The 18,109-nt window shown below is 40.7% G+C and overlaps 1 protein-coding gene across 1 annotated transcript in view; it reads right to left on the reverse strand.

The window, feature by feature from the left end:
* Positions 1-17,777, reverse strand: part of BBX (BBX high mobility group box domain containing) — a 277,659-nt gene extending 259,882 nt beyond the window's left edge. The window contains exons 1-2 of the mRNA XM_065875730.1: positions 17,630-17,777; positions 14,306-14,377 (exon numbers count right to left, since the gene is read on the reverse strand). The gene's annotated coding sequence lies outside the window, so the exon portion shown is untranslated. The remainder of the gene's footprint in view (positions 1-14,305; positions 14,378-17,629) is intronic.
* Between the last annotated feature and the right edge of the window lie 332 nt (positions 17,778-18,109).

Here is an 18,109-nt window from a genome sequence, read left to right on the forward strand (position 1 = left end):
AGACATCAGAAATGCAAATTAGAGCACAGTAATTTATTAATTGTGCAGATGTGAAACTGCCTTAAATAAACATGCCCTAAATGAGATTGAACTGCAGAGGGGGTAAGGGGGTACCTGTCTTGACTGGTGTGTCAGAACCAAAGAAGGATGCCTTCGTCTGGCCAGCTTCTAAAGGAGAGAGCTAATGCCATAGCTGCTTCTCAGGGGAAATGTTTGTTCCCCCCAACTCTGACAACACTCAATAAAATGCATGACAGGTTTATTTTATGATCACAAAACTAGAATTTTTAGCACCTTTTAAAGAGGAAGTCTGAATAAGAAAATTCCAAAAATAGGAGGAAAAATACAAACTACCTTGTTTTATTTATTTGTAAATAAATTCAGTCCTAATTGAAATAGTATACATGAGGGTGATCCATGACATATGCCAGCATTAGTGATGAGGGAAGAAGGTATAGGATGATAGCTTATAAAAAATAATTCTATCACAAACCCCATTTGCTTCATTGATAATGTGTCGATAGAAGTATGTTAATAATGACATTTAAATAAACAGCTAGATATGATTTGGCAGTTGTGGTCACCAGAGCACCTCTGTGCAGGCAATACTGCCAAGGCTTAAAACCATGTCTGCGTATGAGGTAATCCCAGAATCGTTGGCTTTGCTTCAATCAGGGCAGGATTCATTTACAGGCCTCTGATCTTTACACTAATCCATTCCTGTACCTTGCAGAATCTCCTATATCTAGTACATAGTATAAAACAGAGCAATTCAACATAAATGAATCAGACACCTACTGTACTGTTCTACGAACTGTGGGTACAAAGATAAGTAAAATCCAGATCTTACTGCTTAAGAGGGTCACAGTTTTTAAGATCTGAGGCTACCAAAGCCATTCCTCTGAGATGTTCTTACTAACACTGTGACCCCCTCCCCCCATTGGCTGTATTTTTCTGCCTACTGATAGCCAGTCTATCTCCATATACTGTCCTGCTCTAGGGGACCTCCTGGAATTTACCTTTTCATGCCCATCTACGGCCTCTGGCAGACACCTCATGCTGAGCTACACACTGTCCACCCCCTTAACTCAGTCAACTAATATTTTTTGAGTCCCTACACTTTTATAGGTATGGGAGATACAGCAACAAACAAAAATTATCTCTATTCTTATCAGATCCCTCATGCTGAGCTAGACTCTGTCCTCATCCCTACAAATTAGCCTAATTCTGCCTATTCATTCAACAGTATCCACTGCACTCCTACCATGATCTAGGTGCTGAGGATACGGCAGTAAGCAAAACAAAGTCTTTGAGCTCATGGAATTTATGGAAATTTGGTGTGACACTGCCCAATTTTGACCTATGGTCTCCAAAATGGGGTTCCTGAGCCCCAAAACATGAATAAGACTTAGCCCACTGAAGTAGGTAAGAAGGAAATAATATTATTTTTCTTTACATTCAATTTATTTTTTATTTCTAAGCACTTATATTTTATTACATTAAATAATATCTTAATAGCCCAGTATACGTAAGTTATAAATAAATATACAGATATTGAAGATATATGCTCCAATTCTTTTACTGAAGGGAATAGCACTTAAAAAGTCTGGAGACCATTGGCTTGGATGATGACACAACTGCAGGGAACTGTTTGGCCAAGATGGGGTTAGCCTGGGCTTTCCAATAGCCTGGTTCATTTTTCTCTGATAGACCCAAGTAAGCATTCTGGCAAGGATGCCTAAACATTAAGCTAAACAACCAAAGTTCACGTCCATCCCAATTTCTCTCCCTAATTATCTCCTAACAACAATATCCTCATCATCCCTGTGTCCCATGGATATTATAGCATCTTTATTTTCTATTCCACATTTGGTATGTGTATGTCATTACGATACTAGAAACAACCTGAAGCCAAAGCTATTTCCATTTTATTCTGCAAGCCCCAGAATTCCTAATCCAGCTTTACACATAATGGGTAGTCAATAAACACATGCTATATAAAATAAAGGCAACTGAATATAATGGAACCCAGAATTACCAAACAGATATGATAGAGGCCAGTCATTTGCTTTACCAAAGATTGCTCTCCTTTATGATGATCAGTACTGTATCCCTTTAAGCAGCTCTCCTCTGTGTAACTTTACAGATCATTGATTACTATTAGGACCTGGCAATGGTAAAGCTTCAAGTAACCACTGCTAATTGAAGATCAATTATAAATACATATGAAATGTTCTGAAATTATAGTTTGTCAATAAGAATACATAGTTAATTTTGAAAAACTAAATAAGTCAAAACTTTTCAGGAAAACATCTTTAACGATGAAAAGTACCAATCACCCTAATACTTAAGACCTATATATTAGACTTCATGATCATCTAGCTGTATTTGAAATATATGTCAGGAATGATATATATTGTTATCTTAAAAAATATTAAAGAAATAAAATCCACCACTGATTCATGATCAGTTCCTTATGTAGTAAACTCACCACTATGTGTGCGAGACCAGATCCTCAGATGTATAACTCTACGCCCATTCCTCAAGACCCACTCCCAAGACCGTTCAAGCTACAGAAGGCTTTTGTACGGATTTAAATTTATGCAGAGGCTGTATGTAGAAAATCATTAAAACTTTTTAAAACCCTGGGCCTTACAACAAATCTGAACATGTTGTCTGGGACAACAAAGAATGTATAGCACCAAATGAGATAAGAATGCATATCCATATACAAAATTTATTTTAAAAATTCATTATTACCATGAGGACTAGTAAATAAGATCCGAATAACTGTACTTCCATGATGCCAAACAGCCCCATGACAGAGAACGGAAGAAAGACTAACAAACCACTCTTCTGTGTGTCTCCGCTCCTCTTTGCTTCTTTAATGTAAATATTAGGGTCATTATCAATGTTGTGAGCTTATGAAGAAATATTTTCCCAGATCAGTTTCTTCCTTATGATTTCACTTACGAATGTATTTGCTTGTTATTAAAGCACCCAGGGTTGGCATCTGGAACACTGAGCAGTTTAGAAACAAAGTTTTAATCTAAACTGTGTTGATGTCCAGAAATGACCAGTCAAAAGGGAGCCATAAATAAAACTGGGTGAAAATGCATACATTCTGAGGTGTAATAAACATAAAAGTTATGATTTTAAAACGCGATACTAAAGGTCTGATCAAGTCAAAGGGAAATCCAAAGACCAGAACCCAGATTACTAAACATAAAAGAGAAAGAAGACCAAACTCATGTGTGCCCTCCAGGTCATGGCTTACTAAGCCATGAGAGAAACCACAGCTGTAAATACAGGTTGAAAACATCTTGGAAAACCTGAAAATTGCTTGATGGAAGCATTGGGCATAATTTTTAATCTATAATCTCTCATGGATAGAGAAGTACATTTTTACCTCTTTAGAATCTCACGTGTGTTTAATAACTGGGCTTGAGATCTTATTAATATATATATTTCTAACTAGCATAATTTATCTAAGTAAGAATAAGTGTTAGCTATAGTAGTTTATAATATTTTTATTGGAATGTGAACACCGTTCAAACTTATTCTGTTTACTATTCTTTTAACATGACTTGGTATACTGTACGTGGAATCCTCAAACCCTACCCTTTACTTCAAAAGTGTTGTCATTACAGATTGTGACATTAATAGCAATAAACAAAAAAGTAAAAATAAATAAAAACAAAGTCCAAAACTCTTGAATGAAACATAACAACATAAATTGAAAACTTCATCCAAAAAAAAAAAAAATTCACTGGCTTTTGAAATAGACTAAAAGCAAAAAGAATGTACTAATAAGTAAATAAAAGCCAAATCAGGGTTAAAAGTCTAATTTTTAAAATCCACTCCAGTGCTTGGGCCAAACTAGTTTACAACCCTAATGAAAATCAGGACAAATACAGTGCGACAGGAAGAAACCCCTGCTGTATTTCAATGTCAGATCCTACGTTGGAATTAGCCAGTGTTTCAGTGGTTTTTACTCAGTATTATTTTAGGCCTTATCTGTTAGAACAATTAGCACAGAACAATTTATATTATGTATATTTACATCTACTGGACTATTCCAGCCAGTAGAAGACACTTACTTTGAGGATAAGGGTTGTTCTATACTCATCTTTTATATCCTCAAAGTTTAAATCAGCATCAATACACTGTAAATACCTAACCCATGACCAGTGAATTAAATCAGTAGTAGTTTTTGCTACCTGAATCTCACCTACACTTGACCAAATTATTTAACATGCAAAATGGTCTTTGAACATGACCCAAGAAAGCAAGTCAAAAGAAAAGTGTCAGATGCCATAAAATGTACTCAGTTTACCAGCCTACATGAATGAGAACAGTATGGAAGTGGTTTATTGTGGGGGGATGAAAGACAAGAAATGGAGAGCCTGACACACCCCAGGCAAAGCATCATGCAGCTCGAACCATGCAACAGCACTCTTCGTAAGATTATCATGCACAAAAGCTACTTTGCCAAAATAGAAAAATACCCTATTTCTATGTTTCATGGATCAGGGAAAAAGAAAAGCCACTTAAAAAGAACAAACTTTCTATCTTCTATATCTGAATTAGGCTCTGACTTTGCTGAATTTGCAAAGAAAAGAGAACTTAATTTCACATGAATAGGGCTCAGTACAAAAAAAAGCAATGGGTTACTTTGTATTTTTTTAAATGATTTGCTACTTGTATAGAAATGTGTAATTTATAAAATCTTTTCTACGTATCATAGCAGAAATAAGTTTCTTAGGTAAAATAAATCAAAAGTACCCATAGACCACTTTGAAAACTGGTAACTTTTGAGTAACCCTCTAATCCATGTTTGCTCATTAAGACACTCTGAAATGAAGTCTATGAATCTGCTTATTAATTTTTCCCACAAATACTGAATTTCTTTTCAAAGCAAATGCCAGAAAACTATTTTATAACACTATCCATGTTAAACTGTTAAATTCCTTTTGTAAAATATATTCAGATTAAGTACTTAAAAGTACCAGAGTAAAAACATATAGAATATTCAGTGAGAAAAACTCCTCATGATGAATGATGATTGCTACTGACATACCAGAGGAATCAATAAGTAGTGAAACCAGTAACTGTTATGAGACACTTCTGTACTAGATATACCAAACAGAAAGAAAGTTCACTAAATATCAATTTATAAACTAAGTTTGAAGTCGGTTTTGTCTTTGACTGTGACCTCACAGATGAAAACTGACAGCTGGCCCCAGCTCAGAGACTTTCTCATCTACCTCTCTTAGGACTGATAGAGAACAGTGTTCCAAGCCCTATCACTTCAAAATGAAGACGATTTCTCTTTTGGGAGAAAGAAAAATTGGAGGGAATTCTTGGCTAAAAGTTGCCTCAAAACTTTCATTTCTAACCTTTTGGAATGTGGTCCTCAAGGCAGGTAAATACAAAACAAGCCCAGGAGACAGTGGCACTGCAGACAGGCATTCTAAGCCTGGCACAGCCACTTGCTAGCTGTGTGACCTCAGACAAACTACTTAACCTAAGACTTAGTTTCCTCCTCATTAAAACAGGGTCACCTCTCATCAGAAAGTTGTTGTGAAAAATAAACAAAGTAGTAAAAATAAAACTTGTATTGATACTTCACAAGGCAGCCCTCAGTCCAAATGTCTTTCTCCCGAGGGGTACAGCTGAGTGGCAGAGCATCTGACTGCAAATTATCTTTCTCCCTTCCTCCCAAAGAGAAATACTATTTGGGCAACTCTTCTAAAAACTGCTTTCAGTTTTCCCTTAAATATAATTGAAACCATGTAATCACACTATCACCTTAAAAAACAAAAATGATTGGATAAGGAACTTACTTCATAAAAACAACAGGTGCCTTTACTTCACAGAGCCCTGCGAAAGGCTCCACATGATCCCTTCCTAACTGACACATACGTAGAGACTGTGTAAGTCTCCAATTCATATATCAACAACTTTATGATAATACGTAGGGATGAATACTAAAAGGACTCAAAAACTACAAACAAATCTTTAAAATCAAATAATGGTAAATTTAAAAAAAAGTTCAACCCCACATCCCATTCTCAGACATTTCTAGGCAGTATCCCAGATGCACATTAGTGAATATAATAATCAGCTGACAGAAACAGGACAGAGAGATAAAGGGGGAGGGGAGGGAGGAGAGGGAAGGAAGAATGGGAGAGAATGAAGAAAATGGTAACTTCAGTAACTCAAAATATAATCAGAGTTTGACAGCTGGGTGTAGAGAATTATTTTCTCATTTCGTTACATGCTCCACCACATTCCCTTTGCAGTCAATGAGAACTCTACCCTTGGGTGAGTTTTGAGAGGTGCACCAAAAGCTGGAAAACAAGTCAGCATTCTTTATTATTAAAAGAATCAACACTGCTAATAAGACTCCCTCTGAATTACTCAATCTGTAGCTTTCTTACACCAAAGGATGTAGTCAAATCAACAAACAATAAAAGACAGAAAACTTTCTTTAGCCATTAACAGTTTTAATCTACCAAATGAAGACTGATTTAAGTCTTACCATAACAATAGTTCAGATACAGCTATTACTTTATTCCTAGGGTGTCATATAGACTCTTCCTCACATCATACTTTTCAATTTTTATAGTGGTTTTTATAGGAAATTAGAAGTACAGATGAAAGATCTTGACTCAGCATTTCAGTTATTTATTGAAAATAAAGATACCTAGAACCTCTACAAAACAATAAAACCCAGAAACATTCTCACCTGAGAGGAGACCAAATTTGCAGAAAACATTTTCTATTTTTACTTTTCTGATAGAAGGAAAGAAACATGCAAGTAGCAAAGTAATAAAGGAAATATAACCCCTTCATGAAACTTCTCCTAAGAGTAAAACATAATGAAAGTAACCTAAATTTTGTTCACCATTATGAGAAATGTTCAACATGGTAGAAATTTCAAACGTTACTGCTATCAGTGTGCTTGTGTTTGCTTAACAAAACTAAAAATTACAACAACCAAAAAAGAATCACAGTGTCAAAATGGATAGACGAGGTTCAACTAGTGTGTGTATGTGTGTTTAAGCTCTCCTTATCAAAATTAGCAAAAGGATTTTCATTGAGTTAAATGGGTAGGAATAGCAGATAATTTCACGCTGTGGACTAAGGAAGTTAATACAATAGGATCACAATCCCTTATAGGAAACCCTTAGGTCCAATGCTTCGGATTTTTGTAGGCTTTAAAAAGGTCAGATGGAGCATATAGTATATTTTATGTAACATTCCTAGTCCAATCTAGGATAGGGCCTCATAATCAACCATACTACTTACTACTTCTACAGCAAAATATGTGAATATTCTAAGTGGGCTTTAAAAACTATTTTAAACACGTCGATGACACTCTGGGTCAGGTTTTGCCACCAAGTGAGTTTTGATGTCAAACTTTTGGAGGAACAAAAACTTTTTAGTTTTTCAGAGATTTTTTTAGATAGAGGATTGTGAATGTATATCCAATACCACTACAGATCAAGATAAAAGACTGTTTATTTATTTATTAGAGATGAAAGAGTATGGCAAATTAAAATTTAGCCAAGTAGGAAGATGTTCCTGGCAAATCTATCCTTCCAAGTTAGTAAATACAGGGAATTCCCTGGTGGTCCAGTGGTTAGGACTCCACGCTCTCATTGCCAAGGGCCTGGGTTCAATCCCTGGCTGAGGAACTAAGATCCTGCAAACCGCATAGTGTGGCCAAAAAAATTAATTAACTACTTAATTAATTTTTTAAAGAAAGTTATAAAAAACAAAGTTATTTAATTTTAATTTATTCAAATAAAGTAAATGAACATTGAGACTACTTAAAAATGTCTATGTTAGAAGCAGTGAGTATTCAAGTTTGAGAACCCTGGTACCTGCAGTCTTTTGCACTTCCTTTGCGCTTAACCACAGGTTGCATTTCCCCTGGCTTTTGATTTTCACATTGTTCAAGATTTCAGGGATTTGGAGTATTTCCCATTCATCTTCTCCTTAGTATGTCCCACTTTTTTATTTAAGTGCCATTTTGCACGATGTAATTTGTTATGCACTTCGGATATAATGCTTCTCAATCTTCATGCCTTGACACAAAGGTAAGTTTTAATTGGTTGTGAGGAGTGCCCCCAAGTATTTAGTTATGAAAAGTTAAGGTACCACAGTTTATAAAGGATTTTACATGTGTATATATGGGTGTATTTAAGGTTTTCATCATAATAACATCACTCTTGCTTGTATTGATATACTTTCTTGATAGGGAAAGAAGTGGCTTTATCACACTGTGAACTACCTATAAAACCGACTGCATGGGACTTCCCTGGTGGTCCAGTGGTAAAGAATGCGCCTTCCAAGGCAGGGGATGCAGGTTCAATCCCTGGTCAGGGAACTAAGATCCCACATGACGCAGAGCAATTAAGCCCAAGTGCCACAACTACTGAACTAGCGCGCCTCAACTAGGGAGCCTGCATGCCGCAAATTACAGAGCCCACACACCCTGGAGCCTGCAAGCCACAACTAGAGAAGAGAAAACCTGCAAGCCACAACTAGAGAGAAGCCCGCGCACCTCAACAAAAGATCCCTCATGCCTCAGCGAAGATCCCAACTACCACAACTAAGACCCGAGGCAGCCAAAAATAAAATTAAATAAATAAATAATCTTAAAAAAAAAAACTGCATCATTTACCTGTGTCTATAAACAGGGAAATCATAGTGTCCCATGCATAAACATTAGTCGCATGTGTCTTGGTAGAAAAGAGAATTGATGCTCTAAGACATTCCAAGATGTATCAAAGTCACCAGAGGGAATGTCCAGTGCTGTCAACTAACCACTCTGAACTGTGTACTGTCCTGTGCTATGTCTTTTTAAAGAGGTGGGAGAATCATTGCCCCAACTTGAAGGAGCACTGTACTTAAATGTGGCATGCCTCAGTTGTTTTTTTCTTTTTTTCCTTCTGGTTATTCTTATTATTTCCTTCAGTAACAATTTGTTTGTCCAGCACCTCACATCCAGTTAAAAATGCACCAGTGTTTCATGATATCAGAGTTGAAAATTACTTTGGAGGAAACAAAAAGGCACAGCCTTGTGAAATTTCAAACTTAGTGGGAGTTGGGGTGAGATGAAATGTACTGAATAACTATAAATCATATATTATTGAGCACTGACTGTGGATAAGGGTCATTACAGACATTATTGTCTTATGTAATTCTCATTCTGCTGCATGGTAAATATTAAGATGCCCTTTTGCACATATGATAATGGAAGTTCATTCTGAAGTGACATGCCCAAAGTCCCTCAGCTTATAAGCTAGAGAGGCAGCAAGAGTGAAACCCAGGGCTCTTTGGCTGCAAAGCCTCTGCTCTCTGTACTATACCTGCTACTATGGGACATCTACAGAGTGCGATGAGGGCCCTCTGAGTATTGTAAACATGCTGACTGAAATACAGCCATAGAATCTTGAGGCTCTGGAAGGGACCTCAGCAGTAAATGAACTCTAAGCCCACATTCAAGTATGTGACTCCATTCAATCTTTTTCAGTCTTTAGCCATCAGTCCCTAATACCAGAGTTCCTCAAAATATGTCAGAGGACTCACACCTGCTTCACTATCACTGCAGTACTGTTAAAATGCATATTCCTGGGCCCTATCCCAGACACACTGAATCAGAATATGAGGATGGGGCCTGGGAAATTCCATATTTTGCAAGCAAAACTGGTGTTTTTTAAATTGTAAGTCATAAAACAAATTTAGTGAATGACACCCTGTATTATTTTTAATAAAATTGTTTGGAACAGATTAGATTTATAAAGATTAGATAGGAACAGAAAACATTAGAGCACTGCTCTTAGTACTGTTTCAGGAAACTTTCGTTCCAGGTTTTTTTATGTGGATTGGAATATAAAAGGTAGTTCTTACCATAAATCTCAAAAACATTTGAGAAATACAGCTGCTTTAAACAACTTTTATCCTCATTCTTATTTGTCCTTTGAAATAAGTTATCAACCTTTTTTAAAATTATTCCCTTTACAAAATATCCAAACTTCTATGTCCTTTTCAGGATCTCAGCTATTCCAATCCAGGATTTTCTGTTTTATTCCCTGATCTTTTCACCCAAGGGCTATATTTAACTATTGGTTTAATTATTTAATCAATATTTTACAATATTTTTCACTTTTCTAAGATTTCATAAAATCCAATTCATTCTTAATCATTTTTACTTTGTATTTTACACAACCTCCTCACTATCTGAAGTTATTTTACTATCTAGATCCTGGATCTGACTCACATATATTAACTTACTAAGTTTATAGTTTGGAAGGTGTGTCAGTGCTTCATGGTCTATATTTAATCCTTTAAGTCTTTCATTCCCTTAGTCTTTCATTTTCTATTTATATATACTATTAGATAGAATTCTTTACTGGCTTGTCTTCTTTTGAATTTCCGTTGTGTAACTGGTACTTATTTCAATTTTCACTTTATCTTTTTCTTTGAAAGAAAAAAAAAAGGAAAGAAAACAATCCCCATTAAGACATGAGGATTTTCTGGGTATATCTTTACAGTTATAAAATGATGTCCTGGCATTTTAAGAAACTATAATTGCCTTCTAAGGGATAATATGAACACATATGAATGTTGAGTGAAGCTGAACTCAAAAAGTGCTTTCCTCAGGTATGACTTAAAATACAGAAATCTCTACAATTCGACACAGTATGTGATGACTGCCCCTGAGGTAGTACAAACCCACTGATGGAATTACAGTCACAGAATCTTCAAGCTGGAAGAATGTCCATTCAGTCATTAGCCTTAGTCCTTACCACCTTTGGAGCAGTGTTTCTCAAAGGGTAGCTGAGGACCTCCTGCATCCAATTTACTTGGGGCACATGATAAAAATGAAGCAGTGGGACTTCCCTGGTGGTGCAGTGGTTAAGAATCCGCCTGCCAATGCAGGGGACATGGGTTCGAGCCCTGGTCGGGGAAGATCCCACATGCTGCAGAGCAACTAAGCCCGCACGCCACAACTACTTGAGCCTGTGCTCTAGAGCTCGAGAGCCACAACTACTGAGCCTGTGCTCTAGAGCTTGAGAGCCACAACTAATGAAGCCCACACACCTACAGCCCCCGCTCTGCAACAAGAGAAGACATGGCAATGAGAAGCCCGTGCATCGCAACAAAGAGCAGCCTCCACTCGCCGCAACTAGAGAAAGCCCGCATGCGAAGACCCACCACAGCCAAAAATAAATAAAATAATTAATTTTTTAAAAAGTGAGGCAGTGAAATTACAATGTTTTTATAATTTGGGTTTGTTTTCATTTCATAGTGAGAGAAAGGAAGCTGACTAAAAATACAGGAGAGATACCACTCAGACCTATTTTAAAAGGTGCCCTTGGTGGTGAAATGTTGAAAAACAAGGTGGATTTCAAACTACGAGTTCAAGAAAAGTGTCTTCTTCTTAAGATAAATACTTGCTTAAGTTTAAATTTTAAAATATAGGTATGCCACACTGGTGGTGATGCAATATGCCAAAATCAACTGCCTATATTTAGTAATTCAGAACATTTAAAAACACAATCTTAAACATTTCTGCACTCTTGCAAGAGACTAATAATTTCAGGGATTTCTGTTAGTACAGCAAAAACAGGCACATCTATAATGAGGCTATTTTCAAAAAGTTCTTTTAATAGGGTGGAACTGTGAAGTCTTTATTACTTCTATTAAAGATTTCTAATATTAAAGTAATTGATATTCATGGTAAGATCCCATTAAAACTATGGCCCTTGCTTTACCCATGCTCTTTATGAAATGTAGGAAAACGTAAACATTAAGTATACTGGTTGATGATTAATAATTAAAAATTATGTTTGTAATTTTACTGAAAAATATGGCTGTATAAATACTTTAGCTGATGAATTAGATTTTCATGAGTTGTGCCACATTTTAAGGCTGTTGTTCCTTCTTTAACTATATACAAAAAACATTATCAATTACATAGTTACTTACAGCACAAGCAAACTATAATTATATGTTCATCCTAGCTTTCACTCAAAGCTATGTTATAAATTCAATGTCTAAACAAATCTGTTCCAATGGATGAAGTATAAAGATCAGGTCTGTAAGGTCAAAGATAGTATACACTTTTCAAGTTGTATAGCAGAGCTATATATACATTAAAAGCAGAGCTACCTCACAAACTCCTAAACCCAGAACTTTTTTTTAAAAATTTGGATATAAAGATCAAGGTGGATATAAAAAAAAGAAAGGTGTCAAAATTTTAAAATTTGTTAGTATCTTAGTCCCTAGGGGAAGATTCTACCTAAAACCGCCACAGTACCTCCAAAGACGTACCACTAAGAAACAACATAGATGAACCCCCTTTTCAATGGCTAGCTTTAAATGTGAAATGCAAATTAAGACTTCAGCTTCAGAACTTAATAGAGATATGCAGAATAATAAAATGAGAAGTTTGAAAACTCCTGGCAATGTAGAAGCAAAACCTTTATCTAAAATCTTATTTTGAAAATTAAGTCTCAAATCCAATAAATACATTTTAGATGCAAATAACTTGTAATTCATTGTCGGCGTGACTTTTAAAATCACTACTTCAAATTTTATACTATAAAAACTACTCTGATTTCAAAGACCAAGACTTTTCTTGAAAACATTGTTTTAATGAAGCAGTTATTTGATATCTCAAAGAAATACAAGAGCTCATCAGATCGCTTTTATTCTGGAAATTACCTATTCCCATTTTAAATTTTGAATTGGTCAAATATATTTCGACGGCAAAAGAACTAGCATTAAAAGTTTGCTCCAGTGAACAAAATAACGTGCCTAACATGTATAAATGTGCTGTTCTTCAGTAATCAGGAATGCATTTTGAATACTCTTGCCATATGTTTAAAAATGAAAAACTTCTCTTGCAAAGAAGCTTTTAAAAAAAAAAAAAGACGCTGAAATCCACATATTTTGGTGTGTATTAAATTCATCTTACAGACCCATCTCATTCTGACCACTCCAATTGGCCTGTTATGCATGTGACATATTAGGAGGCTCTTCTATCTGAAATAACACGATATTTTACATTCCATTAAAAAATGCTGGACACAGAACTTCTATTATATATCATCTAATGTTCTCAACAATGTCAAAGTACATTTTGCTACCATACAGAAACTACCAGAAAGGCCTGGTCTTCAAAACTCAATTCCTCTCAATACTAAGACAATCTTTTAGTAACATACACAATATGCCAGCAAGCCAGGAAACAAAATAAGTTCCCTTTTCTTTTTCTTTTATGGAAAACTGAATTCAAGTCCATTTTCATTCACAAAATACAGTCTGTCTTCATTATGGTAATATTACAAAGCACTAAAGCTGATTTACACAATTTCGTACAACCAGTTTTCTTAACGTATCAGCAACTTAAGAGTACCTGAGGTGTTTCTGACAATGGAGGGGCAAAATTACACATTGGTTTTCTGTAAGTTTGGGCTCACCATGCGGCTTTCAAATGTTAAACCCTCAGTTTTCACCCAGAGGGTTACTTCTCACAACCACACTTTTAAGGCACTTACTGTCCCACATGTTATTTCACCAACTTTTCCATTTGGGAGGCATATATCTGAAAAAGGCACTTAGTGTCAGATTTCAAAGTTGCTATTTATTATATATACAGACTGTTAAAATGCACTCAATTTCTCCAAATGTATAAATTTTGACAAAAATTACTATCAATTAGGACAGTTATTTGCCTTTTGAATCAAGCTGGTACACTAAATGCTAGATTTACTATATTGCCCAGTCCACCCTCCCCCCACTAAAAAGGTAACTGTCACAAACAGCACAAGTTCCCTAAGAAAAGAGAACCCAGGAAAGAGTAAGCAAATGTCAGTCACTGTAATTTAGAGAGGTCTTCTGAGCAATGATTCCTTGGGTTTTTAATAATTCTCTCTACTCACAAGCTACAATCTTTCTATAATATTATCTAGCATTAAATTTCCTAGGCCTTCAACTCTACGTAAAATTTTATTATCAATTAAAAAAGGTAAGTTTTCAAATGACACTTACTTGCAGGAAAATGCGAAAAGCACATTTCAACTATCTTAAAATAATAATAACCATAGCTGAATTGTAAATACTAGAAATCATAAATTGACTTCTGCTATGGGAAACTCAAGTTTCTGGGATGCTGCAAATCAAATAAGGCATCTTCTTATGTGTACAGTAAGAACCCTTATGTCATTACTAATACCATCCAGCTTCCCTGTATGAAGAGTTTGCATACTTATTGCATACTTACCCAGGAAGGCAAATGGAAAGTACACAGGGAGGAAGATGAACTGCAGCAAAGCCTTTGTCATATGATAGTGACCTATAAAGTATCAAATAAAGGTACATCATCAGTGTGGTAGAGCTTTACAACTGAGTCCCAACTCCTGCAACATCTGTGAAGGAAGGACCCCGAAACCCAGGAGTCCAGCTCCCCACCAACCCCTCCTTCTCACCATCCCCACCTCTACGCTCGAACTGTGGGGCAATAAAGGCAAAGAAGCTCCCTGTACTCAAAGGGCAGAGGCTGAGCGGAGGGTAGCCCAGCTGGCATTCTAGGGTGTCTCCAGCACACTTGCCCCCCACTCCCGGTATGTACAAGGCAGCTGATCCATCCTGCAAACCCAAAACCCACATCGTGATCATTCATCAACTTGCACAAGTGATCGCCGCCCCCAGGACAAATGCACCAGGAACCAAATCATGGCAATCGATAGGCAGTCCAAGCCTCCCCGTGCCCAGGAGCCGGCAGGAGGTAGCAGGGCGACGGCAGCAAATCCAGCAGATCCAGGTAGCGCAGCCCTCAGCCCTGCAGACCTGGGCGGCCACAAATGTCGCCCCAACGCCCGGCCCCGGTCACAATCCCGAGATTGGAGATCGGAACCGAGAGGGGAAACACATTCACCAGAGCCCCCGGCGTCAAGTGCAGGGCCACCAGGTCTTCGAGGTCGGGGTGGGGGGAGCTGGAAAACGGAGAGGGAGGAAGGGAGCGAGGGATCCCACCCCGGCTTTGTTGCTGGTCACCATCAAGTTTGCATCTTAGTACAAAATGTCGATCTTTAAGGCTGACAAGACAGAGGCAGAGGGAGAAAGAGAAAGGGAATAGAGTCCATCTTGCTTTGGGGAAGAGGGGGGAGAAAAAAAAATGAAGTGCAAAGCCCACACTCCGGGCGTAAAAGTCTGCTAAACACCGTTCCATAACGGAGGAGCAACGAGTGGGGTGTCCCCGTCCCCGTGCCCGCTCGAACTGGCGGCGGTCTGGACAGAAAACACCTCCTCCCTCTCCTCCTCTTCCTCCTCCTTCCCCTCCTCCTCCTCCTCCTCCTCCTCCTCCTCCCTCCCTCTCCTCCCTCTCCTCCTCCTCCCGCGGGCCCCGGCGAAGATCCCGCCGCCACCGCCGCTGCCTCCGCTGCCCCCCGGGGGGGCACAGCCGCTCCGCCCGGCGCTGCCATTCCGGGCTTGGACCGCGCGGCGCGCGTGGGGCCGGGAGAGGGGTGGCCGCGCGGAGACGTCCGCGCCGGGGACCCCCTGCGCCCCCTCGCCGCGGGCTAGCTACAAAAGTCGCGCGAGCCGAGGTGGCGGCGGCGCGCAGAAGAGGCGCGCGTGGGGGCCCCACGTCGCGAGTGGGCAACCCCAGGAGATGGCGAAGAACGCCCCTCCCCGCGCGGGGAAAGTACCCCGGTCCCCGGCAGCCCGGCGTCCGCGGCCGGGAGAGGAGAACTGGACGTGTCATTAGCAGGACAGGCAATGGTTTCAAAGCCCCAGGCCAATGACCATCAGCAGAGGCAGAGCTCGCTCCGTCCCCATCCCCCATCACCTCCACCCACCTTCCCCTTCGTACCCCCCCACCTCCACCCCACCTCGCGAAACTTTTCGGCGAGATCCACCTGGACTAATTTGTCCTCAAACAGTTAAAATATTGACTGGACCCTACACACCAGGAGGGAAGGGGAATGCACGCTTTATTTTCCTTTCTACCGAAAGGAAAGCAAAAAATAGCTTCTCTCTCCGTCTCTCCCTCTCCCCCCCACCCCTGTCGTACATGTTGTGTCTTAGCTTTTTGCATCGTTTCGTTTTACCTTCCTCATTTAGCTGAAATGATCGCGGATTATTTCACACATAAACGTGTTCCAGATTCCTGGATTCAGGGTCCTTGTAAATTACAGGACTCGGGTTTGGTCTCAGTTACGTTAAGTTTCATACAATACCAAAAAATAAAAAAAATAATAATAATAAATTGCTGAGGGTGAGCGAGCGAGACGAGGTGGAGGAGGAAAAGAAACCTCGAGTCTGATTTCTGTAATTTACTAGCGACCCGGATCGCAGCAAATAACAGGGTAACACGAGTGTGGCTTAAGAGGGCTGGGGAGCTCTTTCTAGAGGCATCGACCCCATCCCCGGATAAAGGATCTGCAAGTTTTCTGTCATCGCGACCATGCAATGCCATCACTTACCTTCAGAAATAAGACTTTAAACAGCCAAGGCCTTCCTCCTCCCCTCCACCACCGCCCCCCCCGCCAGCTTCGCTCTCTCCACCTTAAACTTATTGACACAACATAATCCCACATTCAAGCAAAATCCTGACACAGCCTCCCTCCTCCTCTTCCCCCTCCTCTCTTCCCTCCCGTTCTCTCGTTCGCTCTCCCTCTCGTCCTCTCCGGTTTTCTCTCGCTCTCTCTCTTGCCCTCACCCCCCGCCCCCGCCGGCTTTCCCTCCCTCTTCTCTCTCCCCTTCTCCCTCGCCCTCTTCCCCCTCTCCCCCTATTCTTCCTCCTAGCCACTCTGGCACTAAAACAGCACTTTCTCTACTCGCCGCGCATTTGGTTAGGGGTGGGGGGGTGAGAGGGCACCAATCTCCGGGGCCGGAACACCCAAATCCCAACTCTCCAGATGAACGAGCAACTGGGCTGCTGTTCCCGGTCACCGACGCAGGCGAAACGTTCGATAAATCCACTGAGGGCTGGCTCCTTGTACCTTCCTCCCCTGCCCCGACTCCCCAGGCCCCACCTCCCCGGCAGCCGAGCCCAGGCTGGGCTCCACGTACTTTCGCCGAGATGAAGTTTGGGGCTCCCCAGGCGGCCAAGAGGCGCCCGCCGGCGTGAGGGCTCTGTTGTTGTTTTCCTCAGGCTGCTCCTGCCCGCGCCGCGGCTCCCGTGCCCCTCTCGGGCGGCGCTGCCTGTGTGCCGAGAGGTGCTGGTTGCAAACGCAGCCTGGCACCGGCTGGCCTACTACTCCCCAGCCCGGCCCCCAGCCTCCCGCCCGCAGGGCACTGCCTTCGCGCCCCCCGCTCGCCGCCGGCGCGGCCGCGGCGACCCTCGCCCCCGACCTCTCACGACCCAAAGTTTTGGCGGAGGGGTAAAGTGCCCGGGGAGCGGGCCGGCTGGCGGCGGCTCCGGACGCGCGGGGTTCCCTCCGTCTTCCTCAAGTCCAGCCTACCGGCTGCCGCCACAGCCGCCGCCGCCGCTGCTCCTGCCGCGGAGTCCTTGGGGCTGCAGCCCGGCGGCTCTCAAGTGAGTAGGAAAACAGAAAGTGCGGGGAGAGCGCCCGGGAAGGGCTGGGGATGGGGGGGCGCTTACCTCGCGGGCTCGCCGGGCGCGAGGGCGTGTGTGTGGCTCGCCCTCAGCGGCCAGTCAGGGGTTCTCTATGGGAAAGTGGAGAGAGAGGAGCTCGCGGAGCCGCTCTGCCTCCGCTTCACTGTACACTGCTCCACATACAGTACATGCAGCCAGGAGAGACTGAAAACACTCATTTTATATAAGGCAGCCTGCCATTGGCCCGCTCCGTGATGGACAGGCCGCGCGGCCAAACAGAAGGCCCGTTACACCCAAACACACGCACACATACACACATTTTACAGAGACACACAAAGATCATCACATTTTCTATTTTCTAATGTTCGGGACCTGTAGACAGTAGGAGAGGACAGGTAGAGAGGCCCAGCAGAGTGGGTTGCGAGCGAAAAACCCTGTCTGCACCAAGTTGCAAGGCTTGAAACTGGTGTCCTTTTGACTTGGGAGGGTTATAGTAATAAACTACAACTCCACTGGATATGGAAG

Source organism: Phocoena phocoena, chromosome 4 (assembly GCF_963924675.1).
Source record: "Phocoena phocoena chromosome 4, mPhoPho1.1, whole genome shotgun sequence".
Taxonomy (NCBI): domain Eukaryota; kingdom Metazoa; phylum Chordata; class Mammalia; order Artiodactyla; family Phocoenidae; genus Phocoena; species Phocoena phocoena.